Source organism: Hevea brasiliensis, chromosome 4, assembly GCF_030052815.1.
Source record: "Hevea brasiliensis isolate MT/VB/25A 57/8 chromosome 4, ASM3005281v1, whole genome shotgun sequence".
NCBI lineage: Eukaryota > Viridiplantae > Streptophyta > Magnoliopsida > Malpighiales > Euphorbiaceae > Hevea > Hevea brasiliensis.
Window position 1 is genome coordinate 106,722,736 of NC_079496.1, and position 13,828 is coordinate 106,736,563.

The following is a 13,828-nucleotide window of genomic DNA, read 5'->3' on the forward strand; positions in this document are numbered from 1 at the left end:
GCTGAAACACACAATTTCATAGTATTTCAGTACTATAACTTAACATAAGTCCAAAAATAAATTTAACTTCACTTTAACTAGCTCTATTGCGTTAAATTCGACGTTCTCAAAGTTTTTGTGTTTCGGGTTACTATTCACTGCACTATTCAAGTCAAATAGTTGACTTTCTAAGACTTAGTATGTATGGGAACTCCAACTTCACCCACATACCACATTTTGGTCATTAAACTTGTTGGTTTTGGTCATTTTCTCAAAGCTTAGGTCATTTTGGCAAAATTGCCAATTTTCGGTTTTGTGCTCCGAAGTTGCACTGTTCCATTGGTCGATTTACTGTTGGAATTTGACAAAACTTCCTTCATAGAAAATGTTCCTTATTGTCTTAAGTGTATTCTCATTTTTGGATCACCTCAATCGGAGTTTTGTAGCTCAAGTTATGGCCAAAATACTATTACTGTTCACGTGCACTGTTTATGCTGATATCTTTGGTTCTGGCAGATTTTGATCCAACTTTGGTCAGTAATTTGATCAAGTTAAGTTCATAATTTAGTCTAACTTTCTTCAGATGAAATGTTCTACTATGCCTTAGGTTTCCATCGGTTCAAGAATCGCCTAAATCCGAGTTTTCTAGAGAGAGTTATAGCCATCCAAATATTACTGCTCAATTGAAAATCTGCAGAGTTGCAGGTTTGATTACTCAACTTTGCTCAATAATTTGAATAGGTTAATGGCATAATTTGGGGTGATGTTCTTCATGAAAGTTTTAGATCTATATCTCCTCTAACCCCTGGCCAAATTTCAGGTCAATTTGACCTGTCTAACTCGAGTTATGACCAAATGAACAGTTACTGTTCATTTAGTCAGTTTGGTGCAGTGGCAGCCTGCTCTCATTTCACTTTGGTCAATTGTTTCACTAAGTTTTGGTCAGTTTTTGGCCATGGTTCCTTAATGAAAATTGTGCTATTTTATGTCTATTTTCATCTCCAATTTGTGGCATATCAATTGGGCTTGTAAAATTTGAGTTTTGGTCCTTCAAAGTGGGTTTGGTCATGCTGCCAGCAGCATGACCATTTACCTCCGAATTTAACTTAGTTTCCTATCATTCCCTCACAAGTTATTTGGTCATAATTGACCATTATTTCACTTCACAATAGGTCCAACATGCCATTTATGCATTTCTCCAAATTTTGCCTCAAAACCCTAGGCCTCCAAACCCTAATCACACTAAATTGTTGCATCTAACTAATTTAAAACATTTAATCATGATCATTCAACACCAATAAGCTCACATACACCTTTAAATTCACCAAGTTCATGCATACACATCCTCAAACCCTATTTGACTAAAATTTAGGTTTGGTCCTTTAACAATTTATTTCATTTCATTTTTCCACAATTTCTAGTGTAATTCAACTACTTAATTATGAATTTAAACATAATATTAAAAACTAACCACTAACCTCTTTTGTTGAATTTCTCCCTCTTCAAATCTTCTTTCTTTCCTCCTCTTTTTGTTGTCTAGATGCTTGTCAAGGTCCAAAAACAAGACTTACTTAAAGGAGTTAGGGAGTTTATAAAATAAAATCAAGCTTTTGAAAGCTTGAAATGTGTGTTAATGGTGGAAAGGAAATGAGAGAAATGAGAGAGAAGGAGTGACGGGAATGGAGAAGTAATCCATTTTTTTTTTCTTTTCTTTTATCCATTTTGCTTATGGAAGACCACAAAAACTTAATTTAATAAATATTTAATTAATTCTTTTATGACATCATGCATGAGGTCATGCATGATGTCATCACCTTTTTACTTTTTGATTTTTCTCTTTTTTTTTTTCTATTTATTTTTCTATTAGTTCTTTAATTTAATTCTCGATTCAGAAATTTTCTTTTCTCTAATTTTATTTGACAGTTAGGTCAGGAGTCAGCTCTCGGGGTCAATTGACCAAATCGCCCCTCGCCGGTTCATCCCGGTTTGCAAATAATCCAATATTTCTTTCGGCTCCTTGACCTAATTATTTGACTGGCTTAACAGTTCTTTTTCGTGATTTTCTCTTTTCCACTATGTTCATAAGGGTCCTAAGGATCGCAGCGTCACTTTTTACGGTTCGAAATTTGAGTTTAAAACGACTTCGTGATGCTCGCGAGAGGTCACTCATCGCCGTGACTCTACTGCTCAACCTCTTATGTTCTGTTTTTTTTATTTATAGTTAACTAATTAAATATTACTAATTATTTGTGTTTATGGCTTCTCAAATTGTCTTAAGTGTGGCCCTAATCCCATTAATTGTCCGGACCGACACCAGTCACCGGAACAGTGAAATATACCAGGCTATGCAACGGGGGTGTTACATCCACTTCCTCAATTCTTTCCTTTTCTCCTTCCTTTTTCTTCTTCAATCTCTTTCTCAAGTTGATCTAATAATTTTGTATGGAAGAATTTGGAGCAAGGTAGGGTTAGGTGGGAGTTTATAAGCTTGAACTCAAGCTTTCATGGAGGAAGAACAATGGTGGAGCTATGGGAGTGATGGCTGCCAAAACTTGAGGTAAGAGAAATTGTCATTTTCTTTTTTAATTTTTGTGTATTTTAGGTCCTATTTTTTGTATTTGAATTGGTCAAAAAATGTGAGAAATTAAAAATAATTTTTGACATCATAATTGATGTCATCAACATGAGGTAATAAAACTTTTTCTTTTCTCTTTTTTTATTTTTTCATTAGTTCTTTAATTTAATTCTTGATCCCAAAATTTTCTTTTCTCTAATTTTATTGGACAGTTAGGTCAGGAGTCAGGTCTAGGCGTGTGTAACACCCTCACTGTAGCAACTTCGTACAGTCTACTGTTCCGGTGACCGGTGTCGGTCCGGACAGCTAGAACGTCCGGAAAAATATTTAAACTAAAGCGAGGAACCATAATTAACTCAAATATTAATAAGAAAAATTTAGTAAAAATTTTAGAAATAAAATGCAACCAAGTTAAACGAGCCGGTGCCCAAGCGATGGGTAACCAGAGGGAAGTTGCGGTTCTTGCAACGAGGAGCCCTAGACCCGGGGAAAAATTCATAAAATAATTTTTGGGACTCCAAAGAAGGGTCATTGAGATTCCTATGGCATTAGAATGCCAAGAAAATATTTAGAAAAATTTTTCAATCGGTACAGACAATTTTAACCCATTAAGCCAAATGGAGGGCATTTTGGTCATTTCGCCTTCAGAGACGATTTTTGGCCGACTTGTCCAGTTAAGTAAATAATTAATATGACATAAAATATGAATAAATATTACTAAAAATGAAATTGGAAATGAGTAGTGGATAAAAGAAAAGGAAAATGAAATAAAAAGCAATTTATGACATCTTGATGATGTCATTTAAAAGCCATAACCAATCACAATTAAGTAACCATTTGACTAATTAATAAAAGAGATAAATAAAGACCAAGGAAGACCAAAAACAAGCAGCCATCTTCTTCTTCAAAACCTGATCCTCTCCTCCATAACCCTCCATGGAAGTTTTCTTTAATTACTTCCATTTTCCCATGAATTTGCACTATAAAAACCCTAAGTCCCTTCACTAAAAACTTGTCTCTACCTCTTGGGAAGTGTTTGGCAGCCTAGAAAGGGAAAGAAAGTGAAGTTTTAGCTTGGGAAAATCTGCCCTACAAGAGGTTAGTGCACATATATACTTAAAACTCTTTAATCCCATGCTAGAGACTTGAAACAAGTATGAATTTGTAACTTAAATGAATAAAAGTTATGTGTATGTCCACCATGATTTTTGGCAGCCCTAAAGAAGGAACATGATTGAGTGTCTTGATGGACTTAGAGTGAACTAGAGAGTATGTTTAAAATATATATATATATATATATATATATATATATATATATATATATATATATATATATATATATATATATATGTAAGGAATGAAAGTGATTAATTAAGGTAGTTGTGAAAATTTATAATAGAAATTAGGGTTTTGAGAAGTGAAAAATTGACTTGGCTTAGGAAATTGTTAGAGAACATTTAAATGGTCAATTAGTGACTATTTTAGGTAAGTTTAGCACAATTTGGACTGAAAAATAGTATTGCAAAGTGAAGATGTAGGCTGCCCTAGGACAGCAGCAGAGGGACTGAAAATTCAGTCCACTTGGACTGCCATATCTTTGGCTGCGTAGGTCCAATTAGTGTTTGGCCAATTGGACATGAAACTAGGCTTATAATGACACATTTTTGCTGAAGAAACCATGCCCAAAAGACCAAAGCAAGAGGACCAAAACTTGGCCCCAACTGGATACCCTGCAAACAGCCCCTGCAGAAATGACCAAATGAACAGTAACTGTTCATTTGGCCATAACTCACTGTAGATATGGTCAATTGACCTGAAATTTTTACAGCAACAAGATAAGATATAGACAAACAACTTTCATGAAGGACACCAATCTAAATTATGCCATTAACCTAATCAAATCATTGAGCAAAGTGAAGTTTACTGTACTGAGATTTCCAGAATTTTCATTTGAGCAGTAATGTTTGGATGGCTATAACTCTCTCTAGAAAACTCGGATTTAGGCGATTCTTGAACCGATGAAAACCTAAGGCATAGTAGAACATTTCATATGAAGAAAGTTAGGCCAAATTATGAACTCAACTTGATCAAATTACTAACCAAAGTTGGACCAAAATCTGCCAAAACCCAAAAGTGCAGCATGAACAGTGCACGTGAACAGTAAACTTATTTTGGCCATAACTTGAGCTACAAAACTCCAAATGGAGTGATTCAAAAAAGGAAATTCAACTAGACAAAATAAGGAACAACTTTCATGTTTACCATTTCCTCAAATTCCCACTGTAAAAATAACAAATGTAACAGTAAAGATGAAGCACCAAATCTGAAAATTTTGTTCAATTAGCATTAAACTTAGAAATGGTATTGGCAACCAATACCAACAAGGTTTAAATACAAAATGTGGTATGTTTGGGGTGTTAAAACTAATACACCTATTTTCTATCTAAAAGTCAACATTTTTGTTGATGAGGTGAATAGTGACACCAAAACCAAAAATTGGCAATTTTGCCAAAATGACCTAAGCTTTGAGAAAGTGACCAAAACCAACAAGTTTTGAATATAGAATGTGGTATGTTGGGAGTACTAAAACCAATGTACCTATGGTTTATACAAAAGTCAACATTTTAGTTGACTAATGAAATGAATAGTGACATGAAAACTTGAAATTCAAAAATTGTGAAACTTAAAAGTGCAAAATGCCCTAGTAGGCCTAATGTGATTGGTTTGGATAGGTTAGCATGCCAATAGGGTATTGTTTTAGCAGTACTGCGAAATGCTTTATGCCTGTGTTCAGGGCTTTATGCCCGTATTCATGGCTTTTATGCCCGTATTCATGGCTTTTATGCCCGATTATGTGTTATCATGGCTTTTTAGCCATATTGACTGCATACGTGGTTGACGTTCTGCGTCCCATGGTATGACGGCCCGAGGCATCGCGGTGTCCAGTGCCAACGTCCCGTTATCCAGTCCAGTCGTCCAGTATAGGTTACTTGGGCATGGAAAAGTATAACTGTGATTGAACTGATTATTAAAGAAAATACGAAAATTAAGTATCAGGAATGATTTCAAAAATACAAAGAAGCTCAATATCATGAAGAAAATAATTAACGAAATGCATGAAGAAGTTAATATCATGAAACATGATTAGCCCTCGACTACACAATAAGTTAGTAATTATTCATTTTTTATGAACACAATAGCAAGGAAATTATTATTTTTATTTGCATATTGTATTTTCTTGTATTATTGGCACCACTAAGCTTTATGCTTAGCGCGTCGCTTTTGCAACGCGTAGGTACTGAAGATTTGGACAGAGGGCCCAGTAGACCACAGATTGGGTAAGGTCGTTCACAGTTCTGCATAGTGTCCGTGTCACCTCAACTTCTGCAGTGCATTGGTAGGACACTAGGTATCATTTTGGCATTCTGTAATAAATTTTGATTTCCTCATATGTAATGAAACTTATGTAATGTATTTTGATTTTCATGTAAATAATGCAAATTTGTGTTTGTAAATGGAAAAGTGAATATTGATCTGTGATTGTTACATGACTATCAAATGAGATGAATGATTGAAAATTGAAATTGAGAAATGAATGGTTGACAAATGTTGAGATGATGATTATTGGAGTTTGAGAGTAATTGAATACGAATTTATGAATATTGGAAGTATTTTTCACAGGTTCCGAAGAACGGTTTTCTCCATTTTTAGCGGGTACTCTGCTGGATTTTTTATAAAATTTTCGGAACCTCAAATAAATTACAATTTCAATAAATGAATTATATTTCACAAATTATTTTCAAAAACTATGATAAAAATGAATTAAGATAAAATAGAGTGCTCCGGCACACTGAGTGGCATAACTTGCTTGGCTACACTGTAGTCGGGTAAGGGGTGTCACAGCGTGAATTGACCAAATTGCCCCTCGCCGGTTTGATTCGGTTTGCAAATAATTTAATATTTCTTCCGGATCCCTGACCTAATTATTTGACCTGCTTAACAACTCTTTTTCGTGATTTTCTCTTTTCCACTGTGTTCGCAATGGTCCTAAGGACCGCGGTGTCATATTTTACAGTTCGAAATTTGAGTTTAGACTGACCTCGCAATCATTCCCGAGAAGGTCACCCATCACTGTGACTCCCGGCTCATTTAACTTTTTATGTTCTATTTTTCTTATTTATACTTAACTATTTGTCAATTACTAATTATTTGCATTTAGGGCTTAACTAGGTGTCTTAAACGTGGTTCTAATTCTCTTAATTATCCGGATTGGCACCAGTCACCGGAACAGTGAAATATACCAGGCTATGCAAATAGGAGTGTTACAATACAAGTCTGCTTTGAGCCATCCTTCTCAAACCTAATTCTATATAAGATCCTACAAAAGCACAGTCCCAGTCATGGAACTTCACACAATCTAGCTGATGTGGCAAATAATTATACACGTACAATGACCTCATTCCAGACTATTTTTACCCTATTATAGGATTTTTGTTAGGGGATATTTAAGCCTCCTTAAATCATTTTTGCTATAAGAAGAAATATTTTAAAGGAAGGAGAGAGAAAGTAGCAGGCGCATGCCATTTCTAGTGGAAAAAGCTTAGATTCTTCTTCTTCTTCACTATTTCTTCACGCCAATCATCGAGCTTCTTCAGTTTTAGTTTGTTTTTCATGTTTAATTCCTTTTTCTACCTAGAATCTCCTGTATTGAATATAGATTGTGAGTAGTTTTCTAAGATTTTGGAGTTGGGGATATAATATTTGAGTTATTTTGTGAATTTGAATTGGGTTAGTCCTGATTTATGAATTTTATGAAGTTTTATTCATTTTTTCTATGCTTTGTGATATGCTTAGTATAGGATCTCATTAAGTTATGTCTTTAATCCTTGATTGAAGAATCGAAAGGAGAAATCAAGTGATAGATAATTAAGAAATTAGACTTAATTAACTTGGATCTAGAAATAGACTAAAGATTAAGATGGTTTTATAGATTGATTAAAGATTTTAATGGGTCTTGGTTGATTTTAAACTCCATGAAAGTAGAATTTAATTAAGAAAGGCACTCTTTGTTTAACTCGAAAGAGATTTCAAAGGATTTTAGAATTAATCTCCTTTAAAGCCATAAATTTCATAGATTGGACTAACTAGGGAAAATCCTAAATTGACTTGAATACGAATCCCTAACTCCAGAATTGTCCTTTACCTTTTGTTAATTGTCATTTAATTTAAAGTTCTTGTTAACTCCATTTTTGCCACATTTCATTTAGTAAATCTTTTTATCTTTATTTAGTCAATATTTAAATTAGTCAATTGTTGCATTGAACTTTGCATTCTCATATTCTAGACTTCAAATTCTCAATTTTACTTATTCATTTATTTGACTTCAATTTTAATTTAGTTCATTTTATATCAAAAATTCACTTTATAAAACAACTCTTTGAGGGAAAGATATCTTTTTTTCTATATTACTTGAATGACCCGTGCACTTGCGATTAGTCCACATTAAGTTTTTGGTGCCATTGTCAAGGAGTTATTTTTTTTTAAGACTGAATTCTTGATTGTTTTTGTTATTTATAGATTATATTTTCTTATTATATTATTATTTTGTGTTTGATTATTCTTTTTAGGTACTTTTTAATCTTTTATGAAAAGAGCTTGAAGCATAAGTGACACATCTCTTATATTCAATCTTGAAATTGAGAAGTTTTGTAGAGCAAACAAAAAAGAAACCATAAAGAGAAAAGAAGCTTTGAGAGCAGGTGAAGTTGAAATAGAAATGGCTGAAGAAAGAGTTCTTATTGGTGGCAATGGTGGAGATAATCAGAACAATGAGAATGATGCTCATAGGGAAGAAATTGTCAATGCTAATTTGCCTAGAGAAAGTATGATGGACCATGTATTCCCTCGTTTTGACAACTTGAGGGAGAGCATTGCAAGACCAAGAATTGATGCAGACAATTACAAGATGGATTTTGGGGTACTTCAAATGATTCAAAATTCTCAGTTTAGGGGTCATCCAATCCTTATACTCATCTTAAGAAGTTTGCTATGATATGTGATATGCAAAAGTAACCAAGAGTGTCTGATGATGCATGCAACAAGATTTAAATGGTTTCCTTTTTCTTTGAAAGAAAGAGCTTTGGATTGGCTAGATCTCTTCCTCATATCTCTATCACAAATTGGGAGAAGCTTACTAATGCATTTCTAGCCCAATACTTTTCACCTAGAAAAACTCAAGAGTTAAAAATCAGATGACTATTTTTAGACCAAGAGAAGATTAGACTCTTTATGTGTCTTAGATGAGATGAAAGGAGTTAGAGAGACAATGTCCATATCATTCCATTCCTAAATGGATGATAAATCATAATTTTAACACTAAAGTTACTCTTGCCATTAGAGGAATCATTGATGCTCAAACTGGAGGGTAATTTATAATGAAGCATGAAAAGAAAGCTTATGAGCTTTTGGAGAAAATAGCAAAGAGCACTCATTTGTGGAGTAGCCCAACTCCAACCCAAAAGAAACAAGTTGCAGGAATGCATGAGCTTGATCCTTTCAACATGATCAATGCCAAATTTGATGCACTTACAAATGTACTTACAAAGAAGATGAAAGATTTAAGTATACTAGTCAGTTCATCATCTTCTGGAAGTTCTCAACAAGTTACTTATGTAGAAGAAACAATGAGTTATGTAGAAGAAACAATGAGTTATGGAGTAGATTATGAAGAGCAAGCTTCATATGTTGGAAATTACGGGCAAAAACAGATGAGAAATCCTTGTTCTCAAACATATAATCTAGCTTGGAAGAACTATCCTAATTTTTCATGGGGCAGTCAATAGAATCAAGCTCCAACTCAAAGTTTTCCACAACAATAACAAGAGCAGCAATACCAGCAGCATAGACAACCACCACCTGGTTTTCAGCAAAGGAATATTAATCCTCCACACCCACCAAAATAGTAAGAACAGAGTTATACAATAAAGGTTTTGTTACAATAAATTCTTGCTAATCAAACCAAGCAAGGTTGAAATAATGTCTCGAAAACATGCCCATGATGAACCTAATGATAGAGTTATGTATGTAGAATGAGTTATTACATTCTACTTAATAAATTATTAAACTTCATTTATTTGCTATAACTTTTCTTAAAAATATCTTCATTAATTTTTCAATCATTTTAATGTATAATTATAAATAATTTATTAAAAACTTAAGTAAATTTAATTGTATTTTTATTATATTATAGTGATTTTAATAAAGTAAATGAACAATGTTGTCAAACCCATACTAGATTTTGATTGGCTGGTCGGACTAGTTTAACTTGGGAATTAAATCTTAGTCTGATTAGGTTTAATTTGATCATAAACCCTTATTTTAAAAAACCCAATGGAATCAAATTAAATTGACTAAGTAACTAATCAAATTAATAAATTTTAGTAGGTTTAAATCAATTGGTGATGCCATTCAATCCAACCTACTGGGTCTCGAATTCTAGTTGAGAGCAAACACCTTTTAGCTTTTATATTATACCACTACAACAATACCTGCACATTTCTTTCTTCCTCTAATTTAATTCGTATTGCATTTATTATTTCTTTATTTTATTATTTTATGTTACAAAAATTATATAAAGTTTCTCTATTTATTATTTTGTATGTTATAATTTATTTACATTGTTGTGAATAAATTTATTATTATAATATTTTAATCTAAATATTTTTATTATGACACTTTATTTTTAAAATTTAAATTAAAAATGTTCCAATTATGTAAAAGATATTTATTATTATTATTATTATTATTATTATTATTATTATTATTATTATTATTATTATTATTATTATTATTTCAATATATATATATATATATATATATATATATATATATATATTCAATAGGCAGTAGAGCCAGTCCATTATGAATATATATACATATATTTATGCAAGTTAGGCAGTTGAACCGACCATATGCATGTAACAAAGATTTGTAATTTTGAAAGAAATTTGTAAAGTACTTACTTCAAAATTTTATAAACTTTGAAAGTTTGTACAGAGGTTGAGGAGATGTAATTCCAAGTAGGGTGTACAAAGGTTGCTCAACACATGAGTTTCCTAGAATCTACTACAAGGAAATTACAGTGTTTGTAGGTTTTGTAGATGAGGTAGAGGTAGGGCAGGATGAAAAGTGAATCAACCTTTTTGCTCCTTTCTCACCTCGGTGTAAGCTTCCTTCAGAACGTTCTTCAGAGTTTCTTGGATTTGAGAGAATTGGAAGAAGTTTGTGTATGAAAGCTTGGTTTGCCTTGAATGGGTGCCTCCTTATATAGAAGTGATCAGGAGCAGGTTTGTAATTTCGTAAATTTTTGAACAGTGTCTACCATTTGACTTTTTCACATGTGAACAGTACTTGAACAGTGTCTTGAACAGTTCTTCCTGTCTAGTGAACAATGCTCGAATAGTGCTTGAACAGTTCTTCCTGTTGTTTTCACATGTGAACAGTAAAAGTGAACAGTGACAGGTGAACAGTGTCCTGTCTGATTTTGAAAAGTGCAAAAATAATTATAAAGAGCAAAGTGAAACAAAAGTAAAATGAAAATTTCAAACAAGACAATAAAATGGATAATTTAGCTGTCATAAATTTCTTTTGCCGGTCTTTTTTTTTTTTTTAACTGGAGATTTGGTATCTGTGAGGAGGTACCACAACCTTCTTCATCATCATCCCGCAAATCGATTATGGGTTCTGAATCAGAATCAGCTGTAGAGGAATTTATTCTGTTTTGCAATAACTGTTGTATTATTACAAAATATTCTTCATCATTTTTAGCTCTCGCCAATCTAGCCATAGCATGTGATCGTTGGGCCAAAAACAACTGGTTTTGTACTGGATTTTATGGCAACAGGTTTTTTCCCTTAAGCCAATCTTTTATTCCTTGATTTGTAATTGCTTCGGAAACATTGAGTGAGTCTCACCATTTGATCTTAAATCTTCTGGTAATGCAGTTCAATCCATTTTGGGGTCAAAATTTGAAAAACCAGAAGAGAACCCAAGGTAAAAAGAATTTTGAAGAAAATAAGAGAAGAGGCGAAAACCTTTTCTCTTTAGATAAGAGTTTGTAATGGGTTTTGAAAAGGTTCAAACTCTCTGAGACTTCTGGTGTAAGAATTTCAGGTAGTGCAACAAAATACTTCTACCATTGAGCAAACCATGAAGGGATTTTGGAAGGATCAAATGTTTTTTGGAAATAGAACAGCCATGAATAGTCTTGTGGTTTTGTATGAGAAAGCTATTGTACCATGCTTATTGGTAATCCCAGTAATTGAAATGTTGGCAATGGTCAATCCTGTTTTGGAATGATAATGGGAAAATTTTTTATTTTGTAAGTTCTTGCCCCCAATCAGAAGGATTAAGGACGTTTTGGATGTAGCAAGTTGAATAAGCCGGATCAACATGGTTTTCTTTTAAGTAAAAATGTTTGAATTTTGTTGAGCCAATGAATTCAAGGATTGCGTGGTAGTAGGATTGGGTCTTGGTAAGATCGCATGGTTTGCAATGCCATCCTCTTAGAAAAACTTTTGAAATTGCTATAGAGGCGTCTTGGTGTAAAAATTCATCCTCTATAATCAGAACATTTTGAAAATGCGTTTTTGTAATCAATTGTGAAGACTTTTTTTTTAATTTTGTTTTTGAGAAAGGGTTTTTTGGGAGGAAGATTCTCATTTCTCAAGGGTTTTGGAAATGGGTTTTGTAGATTTACCTTTATGGGTAATGTTTTGTAAGGCCTGAAGAACTTCAGGAGATTTGGATAGTGATTCTATCCATTTCTGAATTTGACTATCAGTCTCTGGAGCTTGAGACTCAATATATTTTGTATGATCTTCTTCCTCTTCTGCTTTGGCTATGTCTGCCCAAGTTTGTATAGGCTTTACAGAAGAGATGGCTGGTTGTGTAGGGTTTGGTTTTGTAGAGGCTTCAGCCTTGGTTTTTTCCTTTCTGGGCATTGGCCTGTTTTGAAGAAATTCTCTGGTTAAAAAATCTGGGATGGAATTTGTATCTCCTTTTATAAATTCAATTTCGAAATTAAAAATACTTAAAATTGCTTGCCATCATGCAAAAATCTATTTTGATGCAAGATTTTGAACATCTTTTTGTAAAACTTCTTTGGCTAATTTGCAGTCAATTCTAAGCAAAAATTTTTTATTTAATAAATCACTTTGAAATTTTTGTATGCACATGACAATTGCAAGAATCTCTTTTTTGATTGTAGAATATTTCCTTTGACAATCATTTCAATGTTCGTTTCGACTACCTTAAGGCCTAATGGATCCGCTAAATGTAGACAATGAATGGTTTGGACCTGTTGTTTGATGTGACGGATCACTTCGGAGTGATGATCTATCCATAGAATAGGGTTTTTTTTTTTAATCTATCATGCAAGGGTTTTGCTAGACAGTTAATGTTTGGACAAAAATCTAAGACATAATTTAAGCTACCTAAGAATCTCTGCAGCTAGGTCTTATCCAAGATTTTATCAGAAATTTATTTGCAAATTCTAGAATTCTCTCTATTAGAGTAATGGTTCCTTAGGATATGTAATGGCCTAGAAACCTAACCCTAGTTTGGAAGAGAGAAATCTTTGATTTTGAAACGGCAAGGCCATTTCGTTTTGTAACAGAGAAGAATGTTCTTGAACTGTTATTCAATTGACTCTGAGAACATAAGAACATCATCTATATAGACTATGCAAAATTTTGAATATAGATTAAAGATTTCATTCATAATTCTCTGGAACTCTGATGGGGCATTTTCAAGCCAAAAGGCATGACTTTCCACTCATATTGTCCAAAGGGAATTGTGAATGCGGTTTTATATCTATCTTTTGGATCAATTTGTATTTGTCAAAATCCTAATTTCATATCAAATTTGGAAAATACAAATGCAAAATGAAATTTTTGTAAAAGATCTTTTTTATTTGGAATTGGATACCTGATCCATTTCAAAGCTTTATTCAAAGGTTTGTAATTAATTACTAATCTAGGAGTCCCTCTTTCTATTTCTGAATTTTTGTTTACATAAAAGTTGTACAACTCCAAGGAGACCTAGATTCTGTAATTAATCCTTATTTTTTAAAATCCAAAATTTCTGAACGACAATGTTATTCCAGTTCAACATTCATTTGGATAGGTCTGGCTTTTGTAGGCATCTGTTTTTCATCGAAACCATTTTATAGGTATTTGGATATGTTGTTTTCGATTCCAGAAAGCATTTGGTAAA